At 36.3% G+C, this 17,137-nt stretch overlaps 1 protein-coding gene across 1 annotated transcript in view; it reads right to left on the bottom strand.

The window, feature by feature from the left end:
- The window catches only part of COPRS (coordinator of PRMT5 and differentiation stimulator), a gene marked incomplete in the record, with an annotated part of 169,640 nt that extends 152,768 nt beyond the window's left edge, over positions 1–16,872 (bottom strand). Inside the window, 1 exon segment of the mRNA XM_044068092.1 lies at positions 16,508–16,872.
- Between the last annotated feature and the right edge of the window lie 265 nt (positions 16,873–17,137).

Genomic DNA, 17,137 nt, shown 5'->3' with positions numbered 1-17,137 from the left:
ATTTGTAAGATTTGAACAAATTCCGGGGATATATTAAAATAAGGTAAGAGATAAAACAGAAAATTTGTGTCTACCCTATCAAAGGCCTTCTGTGCATCTATTATAAGAGCATAGATATTCAGATTATTTTGCTTTGCATGCGCTATCGTGGTATGTAATGAAAGTGTATTATCACTTGTTTGTCTACCTATCATAAATCCAGCCTGTTCTTTAGATATTATATGAATCATGATTTTCTTCAATCTAAATGCTATAATTGAGGTTAAAATTTTCATGTCTACGTTAATTAATGATATTGGTCTATAATTATCTGGATTCTGGGGATCTGAGTTAACTTTATGTATAAGAATAGGTTTGGAAGCATTAAGATGAGGATCATGAATTTTATTCCTAATTATATAGTTAACACACCTGAAAGTATCTTACCGATAGACTCTGCAAACTTCTTGTAAAACTCCACTGTCAACCCATCAGGACCTGGTGATTTCTTTGGTTTCATATGCTCAATTATATATATTATTTCTTCTTCTGATATCGGTTTAACCAAATCATTTTGAAAATCCTCTCCTATTTTTGGAAACTTAATCAGGTGTAAAAATTGTTCATAAACTGTATTAGAGAATATATCCTTCTGCCCCTCATAAATATTAGTATATATTTTCTCAAAGATATCAATAATATCTGCAGTTTTACGATATATCTTAAGTTGTATTTCTGAAATTTGCCCATTTGTTTTTGATTGACTAATGATCCTAGTCAGCACTCTTGATGTCATTTGAGCATGATTAGCATACTTAGAGTCTTATAATCTTGAAATGTTACTCTAGAGTTTTGAATTAAGAAGAGATCCCTTTGACATTTAAGCAACTCTTTCTCTGTTTGCTCATTAAAGTTTAACATTAGCTCTTGATAGAGTAGTTTAATTTTGGATTCCAAGTTTTGAATGTCTTTATTTAATATTTTTTTATAATAAGAGGCTTTTTGTAAAATGACCCCTCTTATTTGAGCTTTAACTGCAGCCCATTCAATATCTGGGGCATTCTGATGTTTATTTAAACCACCCAGTAAATCTTTAAGGTAGTTTGAAATGTCTTGTAATATGTCGTCCTTATTTAACAAGTTTGGATTCAGAGACCAATTATACCCTCTTTGTCGTAAGATATCTTTTACTTCTTTAGCAAAACTCAGCGAAATTTTTGAGTGATCTGATAGGTATCTGGCATGTGTAACAACTGTAGGGTCTAAGTTAATCAATGATCTTGAAATCAGAAAAAAATCTATTCTGGACCACATTTTGTGACATGGGGAATAAAATGTAAAATTATTAGTACTATTATCATTATTTAAATAGTGAAAAGGGTCATATAATTGAAAATCTTCTTTTAAATCATTCAGTGCTAATACAGCATGCTTATTAAATGCTCTTTGTGGGCAAGATCTATCCAACTTCGGATTTTGTGAAGCATTCCAGTCACCTCCCATAATTACATATAGTGTCTATCGAATTGCGTTAAAATAGAATATAATGATGTTATAAATATTTGTTGGTTATTACATGGTGCATAAATATTAAAAAGTACTATAGGTTTATCAAATAGGGTAGACGAGAGGGTGACACAACACCATCTCCCATCTTTATCTGAATTGTCCAAAATCTTCTCTTTATAATGATCTTTAACAATTATAGCTACCCCCGCACTATTTGACTTACCTTCCGATGTTATTACCTCTCTGATCCATTTATTTTTTTTAATATCCACCAATTGATCATTCATTAAATGAGTTTCTTGCAGTAAAATAAACCACGCCCTAGCCTGCAACAATACATGAAACAATAGTTTCCTCTTCTTCAAGTTCTGGAGCCCTTTAACATTCCATGAATCTAATTCCCACATTTCAAAGGTTGGCTGTACAGTAAAAGGTTTGGAGGGAAAACATAGGTAAACAGTCATACATCTAATGGAAGCAATTATTATATCCCGTCCTACCCCAGTGCTTACCCACTCTAACCCCAGACCCGGATAAATATAGGTCTTATATAACATGTAATACCCAAGGTATACAGAAAAAAATACAAATATAAAACACTACATTATATAGTTTAAAATGTGTTCCATAGTTAAGACCTATAAACTCTAACTTACTTATGACAAAGCCTAAACTAAGCATTCCCTAACGAACACCGCCATGAACTACAACTCTATGGTTACCTATTATTTAAACAATTCAAACTGCACATATAATAAGACAGTACATATAAAATCTATTACAAAAAAAGGGAATTTTATACTGAGAATAGCTATCATACATAATCCGCATGAGAAAAAGAAAAAAAAATACCTTTAAATAAATAAAAAACTGCTTAGTAATATCCTTACTTACAAGTTCACTTTAACCTAATTTAATAATAAAACAGACTACTAACTAAAGTAAAATATAGTACCCTCTATACACAGTACATTAATAACTATAATGACAACTACATTGTACTAACATAATAATATCCCTGCACCCTCAGGAACTACTATAATTACAAGATTTTAAGTAACAGTTATTAGGAAAGCATAACAAGTGTGCCTATGTGTTTAATTACCAAACATCACGTTTTTTCACTGTTAAATAAGCAAAAGTAGTATTTAAACAGTTCCCTTTGGATTCCCAAGGCAGGAACTATGAAATATTCGTGATGGGGGACCGCTTTAACAGACTGACACCCAGAAGTGTCACATCTAATTCGATCCCTTGACAGCATTTTAGGCATTTCCTGTCTTCCTCCTCGTCGAAAATAGTTTAAGCCATAAAACGTCGGAAAACGAGCGCAGGTAATCCAGATAAGGAAAACAAACAGTTTTATTACACTGAAAGGGGCCTGCAGCTTTTCACATGAAAACAAAGGATTACACAGACCTGGAGACACATTAGATAATGGATCCCATCTCAGCAGCCTGCCAATCTCAACGAAGGTTCAGTTCAAGTCTCTGATGCAGGTAAAGCCTTGATAACTAAACAGTTTTAGCCTTATTTTTCGTAGAAACAGAATATTTGATTCCATCCATTGTAAAAAATAAGCACATTAGGGTATTTCATTTGAAACTTAATTTGTTTATTAATGAGGAATTTGCAGTATGGAGACAAAGCCTGTCTTGCCTGTCTGACCTGCATAGGCAAATCTTGTGACAAAGATATTTTATTAATTTTCCCACATAATATCACCACCAGCTTGCTTTGCAGTAATAAGTATTTTACTTACATCTTGATAGTTGAGAATTTTAACATATATAGGTCTCGGAAAGTTAGATGCTTGTACCGCTCTTAAAGCTCTGTGTGCTCTTTCAATAACAATCTGTTTTATCCCCTCAGAGTTATTTAACAGCACTGCAAATATTTGTAGTATGGATGGAATTAGCTCATTACACTGGATAGATTCTGGAATCCCTCTGATGATAACATTGTTTCTTCTGGATCTTGCTTCCAAGTCTGTAAGCTTGTTTTGCATAGCCTGTATATCCAGATCATGTTTTTTTTCCAGTAAAGTTATTTTGTCCTCATTTTCCGAAATTCTAGCTTCCGTCTTATCCATTCTTTCCAGCAACCGAGTACATGTACTTCCAAATGACTGTATTTGATAAGTCAGTTCTTTCAGTGCTTCTTGAATAGGCAGCAGAGCTCTTTTGATGTCTTCCATATTTAAAGGCTGATCAGGTTTAGCTTTAATGCCCGTTTTCTGTTGTTCCTGCATTTGGGTAATTCTTTGCCTTTTGGAAATCGCATCTTTTTCAGGTGATTATAATTCCGAAAGTTTGGTTTTAGTCGTAGTTGTCTCCATACTTTTAACTTCTTTAGACATCCTGTTAGTACACAAATCCTTACAGTATAGAAAGCTTTGTTTACTTCTCTCTGCAGAGCCAGCTAATCTGTTGCAATCCAGTGAAATATATTCCTTTTTATCCGGGTTTTCTCCTTAATATAGGATAATTAAGTGTAGATAAAATTATTTCTCGAAGATTTGATGTTAAAAACCTCATGTTATCAACTCAGGGTTTTGAATTTCTCAGGTTAAATGGAGAGCTGCAGTTCAGCAGTGTTCACAGAACGGCAGCCATCTTTGAATCCCTGGTTCTTTATTTTGATAACTTGCTGGACTTCTGAATTCCCTCACCAGCTTTTCTTAGGAACCTTATTTCTACATCTTTGCTCAAACTGTTCTACTGTCTTCACACATGCTATTTTAATGACACTTGCATTCCTCTTCTGCATCTCCCTACTTTCTCTTCTTGAGTTAAGAGCCACAATCCTGCCCTTGAATTCCCTTGATTTTGCTCAAGTCAACTTCCAGGTCTTTAGCCTAGTCTCTGTTGACCTGATAGACTACTCTGATCATTGCTTGCAGTTGACTGCTGCCACCAGTAATTTATATTGGGAGCTAGAAGTTTCACTATGGATGATATTGCAATCACTGATTTGACTCCAATGCTCTCTTCTTACTAGGGGGAAGTCTACCAGAGTTGTATGATGACCACTCTAGTATGTGATTTTGCGTCTCCCTCAGCAAACCATGTGGTGATCACCCTTTATGCCCTCTGCCAGTCAGAAGTTTCACGTGCCCCCTCCTTTATTATTCCTGTTGCCCAAACAGTCTGGACCTAGGCAATTCTCTTATCCTGTTTTGTGCATACCAATATAAATATTTAGGTCCCTCATTATCAAGACCAATTCATTTTACTCAGTTTTATTGAGGATGTCCTGCCACTGTTGTCTGAATGCTCTCTTTTCCACACCACTGCAGCCCTACTGTGCAGTATAGACTGAAATCACGAAGACTGCTCCAACTCTACACTGGATTCTAATTACCCAGAGTCTTGTCACCGATTATAATTACATTCGTCACTGTCTTCAGAAGACTCTCTCACTCACCACGATGCCCACACAACTTCTAATCTGCCCTCCCTTCAGAACTAGACACGGGCTCCCTGCCAACAGCAGTTACTGCACTTCCCTTCCACCTTGTCTCCTGGATAAGCAGTCTCCTCCTTACAATCATGTCATCCACTTCCAGTTTGCAATCCATCAGTACACCTATTAACAATGTAGCAATCCTGCATTTTTGGCAGGGCACTTGGTTTTATATCCTGCTTTTTTGTTAGGCACACACTGCTCAACAGGGGTACTCAGATTATTCCCACCAATAGCAAGGGCCCCCGAGCAAGGTACTCAACTCACTTAACCCTTACAAATACCTATGCCCCTTTTGGCAGAATGAAAGTGATTTACATAATTATACTACTGATGTAGTACACACTGCAAAAGTGTGAAACTGACAGTAACTGCTGCAAAACTAATCATGTCAAATTTAGACAGAGCAATACAAAACAAATACCACGTTGTGTCTATTATAGAAAATGGAGCATAAAAAACTGTTTTCACCAATTTGAAAGCGTGTGCAGCCAAAAGTAAAGCACAAGTATTCCAAATGCAAGCTACTTAATTATTCAAACCATTATTAGGTTTCAGTGTTATATCAGAAACTGTTTACATATGAATACAAGAAGAAATGCAAAACTGAGTTACATATAGTTACACTTTCCTTTTGTATTGGGTTGTTTTACTTGAAAGAGGCTTGGGGAAAAGAATTCATGGCATACATGTAAAAAGCAACGATTTAATGCATCAATTTAAAAATGTATTTGCTGGTCTGGGAAGTGTGCATGATGTTCAGACTGTCCCTATTGTATTACAGGTCATGCATACTCCCAGGATCATTCCGGGAGGATTAAAGGATGCAGGTCAAGGAACTGCAGAGAATAGAAAGCAGATGTGTGATTGCAAAACACATGAGCTACTGTAAATGACTGGGTGAAGAACATAACTGATATTGTAATTATACTAAGGCTCATAAATGTACAGATATACAAAATCTGAACAAAACCACAAAGATGGACAGTTACCCATTTCACACTACAGAAATATTTTTGCTAAGCCATATGCAAAATTATTTTCTGAGAAAGATGCTAATCAGAGGAACTTACAAGTTTTCCACAATAATCTGTCTGATGGACAATATCACAAAAAAGCATTTCTGAAGAAGTTAATTTTGAACTATTTTCCAATGTAGTGCAACCATTGAGTTCATATATGCAAAATCATGGGTAGTTAGTGGTCTCCCACCCTTTGGGATGTGCATGGAGAGGTTAGCCTTCAGAAAGAAAAAAAAAAACAAAAAAAACTTGCAATTTGTTAAAAGTGGCTTTCAGCAATATTTTTCCAAAAGTATTGTCCAAACAAATTTCATTTGGTGGATCATTAATCCCTAAATCAAGGGGATTGCCAATTTAAATTAGTTAAATAGAACTTCAGCTTGTCTTATGTATTTATTTTAAGCTAAAAGATTTTTCAGCTACCACTTGTCATTTCATCAGCACCAATTCTTCCCAGGACTACCAGAAAAAATAAATAAATAAATTTAAAAAAATCAGAAGAGACTGTTGGGTGTTAACAACACTGTGACATTCGGGGCTGAGCAGCTACAAAAGAGGAGCAGGAAAGAAAACTAATTCAGTTATTCAACACAGCAAGGCAATACATTTCAAAACTTAGCAAAAATAAGATCAGACAACCTAAATAAGAAGAAAAAAGTTGTTTCTCGTTCATTGCCACCAAAAGATAACAGATGCTTTTGAGACTTTCGGGAATGTTGCAATATCATTCAAAGTTCAAACATGCTCAAAATTAGTGTGCCATTAAGGAAGCTGCGAGAACATACACAGTACTGGAATGCGGAACCAAAAACAGCTCTGAACTGCTTCGGTCATTGTCCACTAAAGTGCATACATTAAATAAAGCATTTTCATGAGAGCAAACATAAATTTCTAGGTTGACTCTAGTGACAATGGTGTAGATACTGCGATTTTGCAATGAAATGCTGCAGTATATGAAGGCACAGCATTCACAAAGTACCAAAAGAGAGATGCTTAGAATGAAAGTGAACTGCTTCTAATTGCTTATGGCTATAAGACGTTTCATTAACAGGCAGCACCTTTACAGCAGAAATTCATGTTAAGTAATTACATGCCACTTTAGAGAATTTTCAAGACATCAATGAATACAGCACCACCAAATTTACAAACAATAATGTTATGTTTGCAGAAATAAAATCTGCAAGCTCTCTACAAGTCAGGAGAGCAAATGTACACAGCAACTACACATGAAGACATGATTTTCTGAAAGATGAAGTGGATGCTATCTGGGCTACTCCTCAACCACCCATTAAAGAAAAAAATGCTCAGAGAATTTTAGAAGTGTTACTTGATTAGATTTAAAAAGGATGTTACGCTGACAAAACGTTTACAAACAAGTTAACTATGCCAGAGACCTGAACAACAAATGCAAAGCAGAGCTCTACAGTTGCTTTTGGGAGTCCTTAAGTACAAAGTTAGCTTGAGCCGCATTACTTTGGTCAACCATGTCAGATAAGCCAGTCAATAGAACTAACACAGGGATTTGGTAACTTCTATAAAAAATAATCCCAGCCAACTATGTCATCCTTAGTTCCAAAAAGATCATTGTTCAGGCAGGTAACTCATTGCTTCCAGTATCAGAATGTCATCTATCTAAAATATGTTGATTACTATTCAAGACTGAAACTTCAGCTAAGGTGTCACTAATGCTCTGAAGTCCACATCTGCAAGATATAGTATTCTTGATACAGCTGGGTCATGAAATGGTCTCAAAGATAGAAGTGCAGAAACGTATTAATTTATTTACTGACTGATCAAATGCGTTTGTTGACCTCGATAGGCCAACGGAGCATAGACAAAAAGTTCCATGTTCATTGACAGACCTTGAAGAAACATTCCACAAAAAATTAACAAACAAAAAGTATGTTCAGTTAGACATCAAAACATTAAAAAATAGTGATTATACACATTTGTGTACATTTAAGAAGAAATGTTACATTTAAGAAAAACGTACATGTATTACTAGTACTTTAGCTGAAGTCAAGTTTACTTTTGCAATATGTTTTAAGTCAAGGAGTCTGGAATACTCTTTTATGCTATTAAATAAAAAAAAAGTGTTGATAGTCCTATGACTGTCAATGACATTTTTAAAAGCATTATGAAAAATTACTTTTTTTATTGTAACTTTCTCATATGCACTTTACTTTTGATAGGTATGTATTATTGATGTGCAATTACTGATTCTAAAGGCTGAAGAAAAATAAATCCATAATTCTGGTGTGTTTTACTGTTTACAAGTACAGTTAACTGATTGGGGGCAATTCTTGTTTGTAGGATTTATAATTTGATTAAATTTTGATATTTTTGGTAATGCTTTTGCTATGCAGGTTGAGTACATGAGTCATAAGCATGACTGATCGATTTAGTAATGTAACAGATGTTTTTTCTTGTGATCTTAGTGATGTAGAATGGGCACAGATATGAACAAGATCTTTTACTGCTTGGTGTTTGTGTTTTATAACATGCGATTAAGTTAGCTTGAACTGTGTGTCAAACAGTTTTGAAAATCTGGCCACTCAAGTGCGTTCAAACAAAAGAGAATCCTAGTTACGCAGAATTCAGAATACACACAGTCTATTGTTCAGTTTTAAAAAAATTGTCCAAACAATGAAGCATCGAACAAGAAGATACAAAACAGCCTCAATGAATTTCACACAGCTTGAGTGAAATACAGAAACATTCTTCTGCAGCATACTGATCCACTGTTAGTATGGCGACATATATATCACATGCTGAAATTTAAAATATTAAGGTACATTTCTGTGTTAATTTCTGGCAACTCAGCTCATGTGAAAAACTGACTGAAGCAAAATTAGTAAAGACAAAAAGTACAATGTCTACTTACAAACCAGGAATCTTTCCCCTCTTCCAGTTACAGGTAGCACAGAATGTCAGAATTCAGTAGAGCTGGTCTTGGCAACCAGCAATCATCATTTTAATGCACAAGCACCTAAAACAGCTGTAGTCAAGACTCTAGTTGGTAAAGTGCTCAAAAGAAAAGACACTTGTACTCAAATCAAAAGAGAAGTCCTTCTCGTAAGATGATAGGCAAGAACATTAGTCTGCGTACGTCCTTCTTGCAGGATGCTGACATCATCTAGGAGCGATCATCGAGTCCCCAAACGATGTCAACATCCTGCAAGTAGGACTTGTGCAGACTAATAATCAATACCAAAGTTATGGTCTCAAACAATGCAAAAAATGCATTATCATCCCCTTTGGCAAGGGTGATGTTCCTGCAAACTACCACATCAATAGCAATACCCTAAGCACCCATTCAGTGCCGAGAGACCTGGGTACACAGGTTGACAGCAGCCTTATCACCATGTCTCCATAGTGGAAAGGAGGACATTTTATACTGCCCATCTCATATGTAACGACATCTCCTCCAGGAAAAAAAGAGCTTATAAACCCCCCGTTCTCTTCCCCAATCAGGCCAATAATAGAGTATAATGCTCCATTTGGTATGTACCCTTCCAAGCACCTGCAGCAATTGGAGAGACCACAAAGGTTCCTTCCAAAGAAAATTCAGAGTCTTCAGCATCTGTCCTATGTGGACAAAATGAAATCACTATCACTTCGTACAGACTACTCAGAGGTGACTTTTGCCTTGTATATAAATTAATCTCGGACTCTCCTTTAATGGAAATGCTGTACATTCGCAAGTCAAATGGCACATAGGTCACTCACTCAAAACCCAGTATTTGACATCAACACAACTTGCTGGAGAGACAAACTTGTCACATAGAGGTTACCTTACCTTTGGTACAAACTTCCAATTCAAGTTAAACAAAACCCCTCGTTGACCCTACGTAAACGTAACTTGGACGATTGGATGGGTAAATGGAAATTCACCCCAGGAGTTCCACCTGTGTCCCTCTTGGATTGGGGCACCAGGTGCTGACTGTAGTGTCTGCTTGAAAAGGACACACTTGGAAACAAGGGTTAAACTTGGCTAGGCTTATAAGGGACCTAGGGCCATAAGCCTAGTAATCTCCTATGATCCTAACAAAAAGTCCAAGACACTGAAATGTCTAGTCAGACTGCTTAGAAAGCGTTGCCTGATAATGATGTTCAGGTATGTCTTTAGCTTTATGTACCACTGATGTGACCGTATGTCTTTAGCTTTATGTACCACTGATGTGACCGTATCTTCCTAATGTTAAAAGCACTCCATATATAGAAGACATATTACTTCATTACAGGAGGTAGTACATGACTTCAGTAAATTTCTAGATTTCAGTAAACTAACTTCTAGATTTCGAAACATAATTTCTTTATGCTTTATTTGACATCACGTAAATCAACTTGAGGAATAATGTTATTAACTTCAGACAGGATACAGTATCTGGTATTATTTTACGATTAAGAAGAAAAATGTTTAATGTAGTTAACTCTGTGTAACATGTCTCAATATAATTTCCTGGAAAGCAGGATGCAATGATTTAATGTGTTGTTTTTTTTTTTTAAATATAAAATACCAAGATCTGTTCTACAGGGTCTATATTAGAACCATGAAATGTCAGTTCAGCAAACGGCTTTTACATCGAAAATGCAGTTCGCTGAAATGGCTATTGTGGGGGGCTGCACCCCCACATCCTCCATTAATTATATATACCAACTCCAAGATTGCACTACAGTGAAGAAAGGGCAAATTTTCCAATCTTCAATGTACCGCGATCTCACTATAACAGTTCGTTGAATGGCATTTTCGATGTAAAATGACGTTCACTGAACTGACTTTTTGTGGTTCTAATATAGATCCTGTTCTACAATGCTCTCGAGTTGCAACAATAACCCATAGGATGGCAAGCATTTCATCGTATTTCCATTTTTTTGGCATCATAAAAAACAAAACTTTTGGCTTCCTAGAATTTTTAGAGCTCAAGTGGCAGATTAAATTAAATGCATGTCAACCACCTGGGCTCAATGACAAGACTTCTATTAGTTCTGTACTGAAACTAAAATCAGCTTTCAGTATGTGATGTTGTATTACATTTTATTTGATTGGTTGGGGTTTATGGTTTTGTTGCAGTTTCCTGTTGTTTTTTGATACTGGAATTTTAAATTACTTAATTAACATATAGAAAATGACGTTTTATTGTTATCCAATGGTCAAGAGGGTTAGGGTATTTAATCATGTAACCTTGGTTATTTAAATGTTCTGATGAAGTCTAGTGGATTTTAATTATTTCTTGATTTAGTGCTGTAGAGCTCCGTTGGTGACTACTTCCATTTATTAATTTTTATTTGGTTTTGGTTCATGTTTTTTCCTGAAGTTGTTAGCAAGCTTTTAGTAGGCGTTCCACATTATGAGAGACAATGTTCCGCGTGAGACTGTAAGGTTGAGAACTGCGGCGGTAAGTGCCAACCCCATGACCCAAGTGACACTGGATGGCAATTTCTAATTCTGACAGTCACCTTTTTCTCCTGGACAACTAGGGTTACCACCTGTCCCACTTTGCGCGGGACAGTCCCTCCTTGGGCAGTTGTGTCTTGACAAATTCTAAAAATGGCAAATGTCCTGAGATTTTAGGACAAAATTATTTCCAATATGTTATGTAGTAGTTGCATAAAACAGTTATTCTGTATCGAAAATACCTAAACGTTATAAGAAACAGAATAAGCAACTAAAATGCTACAAGAATAAGCTTTTATTTAGGCAAAAAAGTTATTCTGTATCGAAAATACCTAAATGTTATAAGAAACAGGATAAGCAACTAAAATGCTACAAGAATAAGCTTTTATTTAGGCAAAAAAGTTAAGTTCTATCCTTTGTACTGACCGTAGGTATGTGTCGGCCTGTAAAATCTGATGTTTGTACCCAAAATGTCCCACTTTGGCCATTTGAAAAGGTGGCAACTCTATGGACAACCCTCGACTACTTTGTGGATCAAACAGCATTATAAAGCATAGCTCTCAACCTTCAATCTCCAAAATGAAGTACACTCCCTCTCATAATGTGGAATATAATCTCCAAGTGAAGTACCTCGCACTCTGTTCTGCGCAGCTTTGGGCGTGGAGTGGGCATAACGTACAGGATTGGCAGGGTGAACTACCATGGAGCATCAGTCAAATGACAGTCAGTAAAGTTCAGTAAACTGCATTATGCATCATCGGTAACTTTATTAATTATTTAAGATCAGTAAAACAGGCATATCCTACAGACACTGGATCCTACCCAGTTTGGCTTTGTTAAGGGCAGATCCTGCCTCTTAAACCTGGTTGATTTCTTTGAAACAGTCACCAAGGCGATTGACGAGGGGAAGGTGGTCCACACAGCCTACCTGGACCTCGCAAAAGCCTTTGATACAATATCCCACTCGGGCATTATAGATAAGCTCACCAGCTTAAATATAAACCCCTATGTCACTAGATGGATTGCAAACTGGCTCAAGGACAGAACCCACATGGTTAGAATTGCTGGAGCCATGTCAGACTCCAAACCAGTTACAAGTGGTGTCCCACAAGGCTCAGTCCTGGGACCTCTCTTGTTCGGTATATATTTCTCGGAGGTACAGGCCAACACGGAAGGACTGTGGCTGACCAAGTTCGCAGATGACTGCAAACTGGGCGCCATAATCGACTCTCCAGCCGACACAAGCATCCTCCAAAAGGGCCTCCTAGAAACAGACAACTGGTGCCAGAGCCATGGCCTTAAGCTAAATGCCAAAAAGTGTATAGTCATCCCCTCTGGCAAAAACAAAGTGCCCACAAATTACCACATAGGTGGTAATCCATTAAGTACAGAAGAAGTAATTAGGGACCTGGGGACCCAAGTTGATAGCAATCTCTCATTTGACAACCACGTGGCCAAAGTGGTTAGAAAAACATTTTATATAGCCCACCTAATCATGAAGGGATTCACATCTAGATCAGGGGAGGTCATCGTGCCTCTTTACTCATCCCTCATCAGGCCCATAATTGAGTACAATGCCCCTTTTGGGATGTACCTTACCAGACACCTGCAGCAACTGGAAAGACCCCAAAAGTACCTCACCAAGAGGATCAAAGGGCTCAAACAGATGCCATATGCTGCCCGGTTAAAGAAACTCCAGCTCTACTCAGTGGCATACCGCCTGTTCAGAGGCGATCTGTGCCTGAAGTATAAAGCCATGTCCAACCCGGAATTAATGGACATGCTGCACCTCAGAAAATCCAAATCCCATCGAGCTCTGGCTCGAGAGACTTGAACCTCAGCACTGAAATAAATAGGACATGCTGGAGGGACAGATTCATAACTCAGAGGCTCCCTTCACTCTGGAATAAAATCCCAGTCCAGGTTAGGCAGAGTCCCTCATTGACTCTCTTCAAGAGGAATATTGATGAGTGGATGGGTGATCGTAGGTTTACCCCTGGTATCACTTCTGTGTCACTGTTAGACAGAGGCACAGTATACTAACCTCTAAAAAGGGCATAGCAAAATAAATTTAAAATGGGTGGAGAAAGCCAAACACATTCTGGCTAGGCTTATAAATGCCCTAAGGCAGATATATGAACCTATGAACCTATATACCCAATAGCCACTCCCACGCTATAAAGTACAAGGTGTCAACAAATTTAAAACAAAGCTAGTCCCAATGGCCTTTTAGCCCACCAATATTTTTTGCTTTGTCCAAAATCACACAGTTACACTTTTACACTTTAACAAAAAGTATGTTTAACTGCTGCCGGAACAGAATCAAAACCTTCAAAATGTCTACAGGACAGTTAAAAGAACACTGAAAAAATATAAATTTCTGAATTTTATTAGTCAAAGTTCTGATGGTGAATATTTCAAAGAAAAAAAAGGAGGCAATATTACTTAACAACACCAAACCCTATAATGAAAGTGTAAAACCTCCAGTAATGTGCATGCTTTGAAGATAAATAAATGCTGCACAGCTCTGATTGTTTCGGCTTTGGCTATGAAACATTGCGACACTACAACTTTTACCAAATGCAGTTCAGAAATAGCATTTAAGAAAAAGATCAGTCAAACTACATCCTACTGTGTCTTGGTTTATTTAATGCAGATTTTAAACTGTACCTAACTGTTAAATGTATAATACATACCTGCAACTGCAGTATTCTGTATTAGTGCACCACAGGAGTCATTGACTATAAAACTGAATAAATATGATTTTGTTTTGTATTTGGGAATGGCTCATAGATTCTTTTTGCCTAATTCTTTACAGTTTTAATTACTTGGTTAACCCAGTATACTGACAGTTCAGTTGTAACTTTTTTTCAGCCCCCTTTGTACCAGTTGTGCTGTATATTCATTGTTTTAACTCTTTTTCAAGCATGGTTGTTTGACTCAACTACCATACCTAAGCATCATTAAAATAAAATGCATCAGGAGATAATAGGTAATGACAAGCTGCGCATAGTAGTCGTGGCAAACATGTTGTCTGTGTGTGCATTTGTTTCTAAAATGCTTCATATTAACGCTACAATCCAAAATATGACCCAACTACCGTACCCAAGCATCATCAAAATAAAATGCATGAGCCAAATAAATATTCATGCGCGCTTGGCCAGGAGGCGTGTTCGGGGCGGGACTTGCTACCCACATCCTGCGAGGTACTACACTTGGAGATTACCCTAACAGCTTAAACTAGGAAGCTCATAGAATAATTAAATGCGATTATTTGATTGTATATTAGTAATTTTAATGAAACAATACAACTCAGCTATATTTACAATGGCATCAGTTAAAAATTGGTAATACTGAACGTGACAAACCCTTTCAATGTGGAACTTCGAGGAACATGAACTTTTTTTTTTTCAAAACAGGTTTATTGTTTTAACATACAAGAGAAATATCATAACAATTTTATACAAGTAATTAAAAATAGGTATTATTATAATATTCAACAAAACAACTAAAGTATTTACAAAGACATCCACTACAATCAGATCAATTAAACTAAAATACCATGCTATTGAAATTAAATTTTTTTTTAACAAATTTTGTAAATTATCCCATACAATATAATAAGATTTTTTTTCTATTTGTTCTTGTCCTAATTGTGTTTATTTCCATATGGCACACTATATTCATAACATTTTTAAATTCATTGAACGAAGGAGGTGTACCTGAAATCTAATTTCTAGTTATTATTTTCCTAGCCACTGCTAGAATAGACCATAACAAGGGAAGCTCAACCTTTTTAACACTTTGAGGTACAGGTGTGTTGAATAATATAAGAGATTTAGAAATAATGAAATTATCTGTAAAAAGAGCCTGCAAAAATTCATTAATTGACTTCCAGTATTCTTTCAATTTTATACAGTCATAAAACATATGAGCCCAGTCAGCATTAATTTCTACATTACATCTCTTACATAAATTATCTTTATTATTTATTTTATTCATCATCAAAGGTGTATAAAAAGATCTATGTAAAAATTTCCATGTATAAAGTCTCCAGACAATGGAAGACGTAGTTCTATAAGCAGATAGATTCCAAACTATATTGTTTATCTTGTTGATTTGGTGGGTCCCCATTAATAGAAGTGAAATAATTCCAGTATGAATCTACACTGTAAAAAGTTTCTTGTCTGATAAAGGTAAACTTTCATACATACATAAAATTATCAGAAACTTTATGTTGTAAATTTAATATCAAGTAATCAATCCGTGTTGGAATAGATTCTTTAACTGTTATAGACATTAGAGCTATTTTATTAATGAGATGTTGTCTAAAGGTCTGAACCTCTAACCAGCAAGTTTCTCTTAGATCAAATTCTTGTTTTAAGAAATCTAGATTTTTAACTTTATTATCAGATATCAACTGATACCAGTACTTTAGATCATTATCTATAACTAAATGAGTTTCTTCAAAAGTAGATGACAAAAGCATACCCTGAGTATACATTATAGGGAATACAATAAAATTCCATTCCCTATAGTTAGGGTGCATGAATATAAAGTTACGATAACTAATAATAATATTTAATGGGTAACAAACCATATGTTTAGGTGTAATAGGTGAAGTACAAAATTCCTGTAGTAACCATAACATGGAGTTATTTACAATCATTAAGGAACATGAACTTTTTAAGACCCCGAATGAACATACCTCATAATGAGATACGCTTGAGAGCTATATCATAAAGTGACTGCAACAGCTGACGCTGGAGCGTGTTGTGCAGAGTCATATACAGCAGCCACACTCGTTAAAAATACACTTCAAAATTGTCTTTTGAAACGAAGACAGCGTGATTTTTAGCAGAAAATCTATTTCAAGCTACACCCAGAGTACAATGCTTGAGAACCTGACGTCAACAACTAAACCACAAAGGAAAAATAAACAGTGCTTGTGAATTATGCAACATTCTTAAATACAAAATTAAGTAATGAATCCCAATACAGGAAAGTCACGCCAGTAGGGGGCATTTCTACCGGAAGTTGATGAAACTGGTCCGCAAACAATTTACGTACAATAGTCATTCCGCCGTTACAATTTCGGGCGCTAAAGTAGATGGTGTGACGTTTTGCCGCGTACCTAAATTTGGTCTGTCATTCAGTCTCAGCTCAAAAGAAGATGGTCTAAATGCGGTTTGCACTCATTCGTCCCATACCTAAAGCGCCTTGCTTATTATCTACAACATTCGAATCCCCTTTAACTAATAATATAACGTGTGTGCCTCTAATAAGATACTATGTTATCCTGCGTTCAAAAACAAGGGCCCCATTAAAAAAGGCAGGTCTGTAACGGACCCCGATCCACTACATGAAAGTATATTTACAAAAAAAAACAAAACACGGTTGCCAGAAAATAGAAACACAGTATGTATTCACACAGAACTCGAACGACTATATTTATACAAGCTAGTGCCGTGCCACAAGCAACTACTACGTCAAAATACAACGCACATGGAAACCACTGAGGTACAGACACCACCTATAATCGTGGAACATTAACTAAGCACAGAAAACAAATCGGTAATTTCAACTGGACGCCGGGGTGCCTCCACATTGTGGATGGCAAACCCTGAAAAGTATTCCCATGCAAATGCCATAAGAAACGGAAAATGTTTACATACCTCTCTTCTGACGCGTGCTGATTAATTTCACTCATCCACAGTCTTCTGTATTCCTCGTGTTATAGGGATTTTGTACGATTCAATTCTGA

The sequence above is a fragment of the Protopterus annectens genome, chromosome 4.part0 (genome assembly GCF_019279795.1).
Source record: "Protopterus annectens isolate FY-2018-M chromosome 4.part0, PAN1.0, whole genome shotgun sequence".
NCBI classification, from domain to species: Eukaryota; Metazoa; Chordata; order Ceratodontiformes; family Protopteridae; genus Protopterus; species Protopterus annectens.
This window is presented reverse-complemented; position numbering and strand designations above follow the sequence as displayed.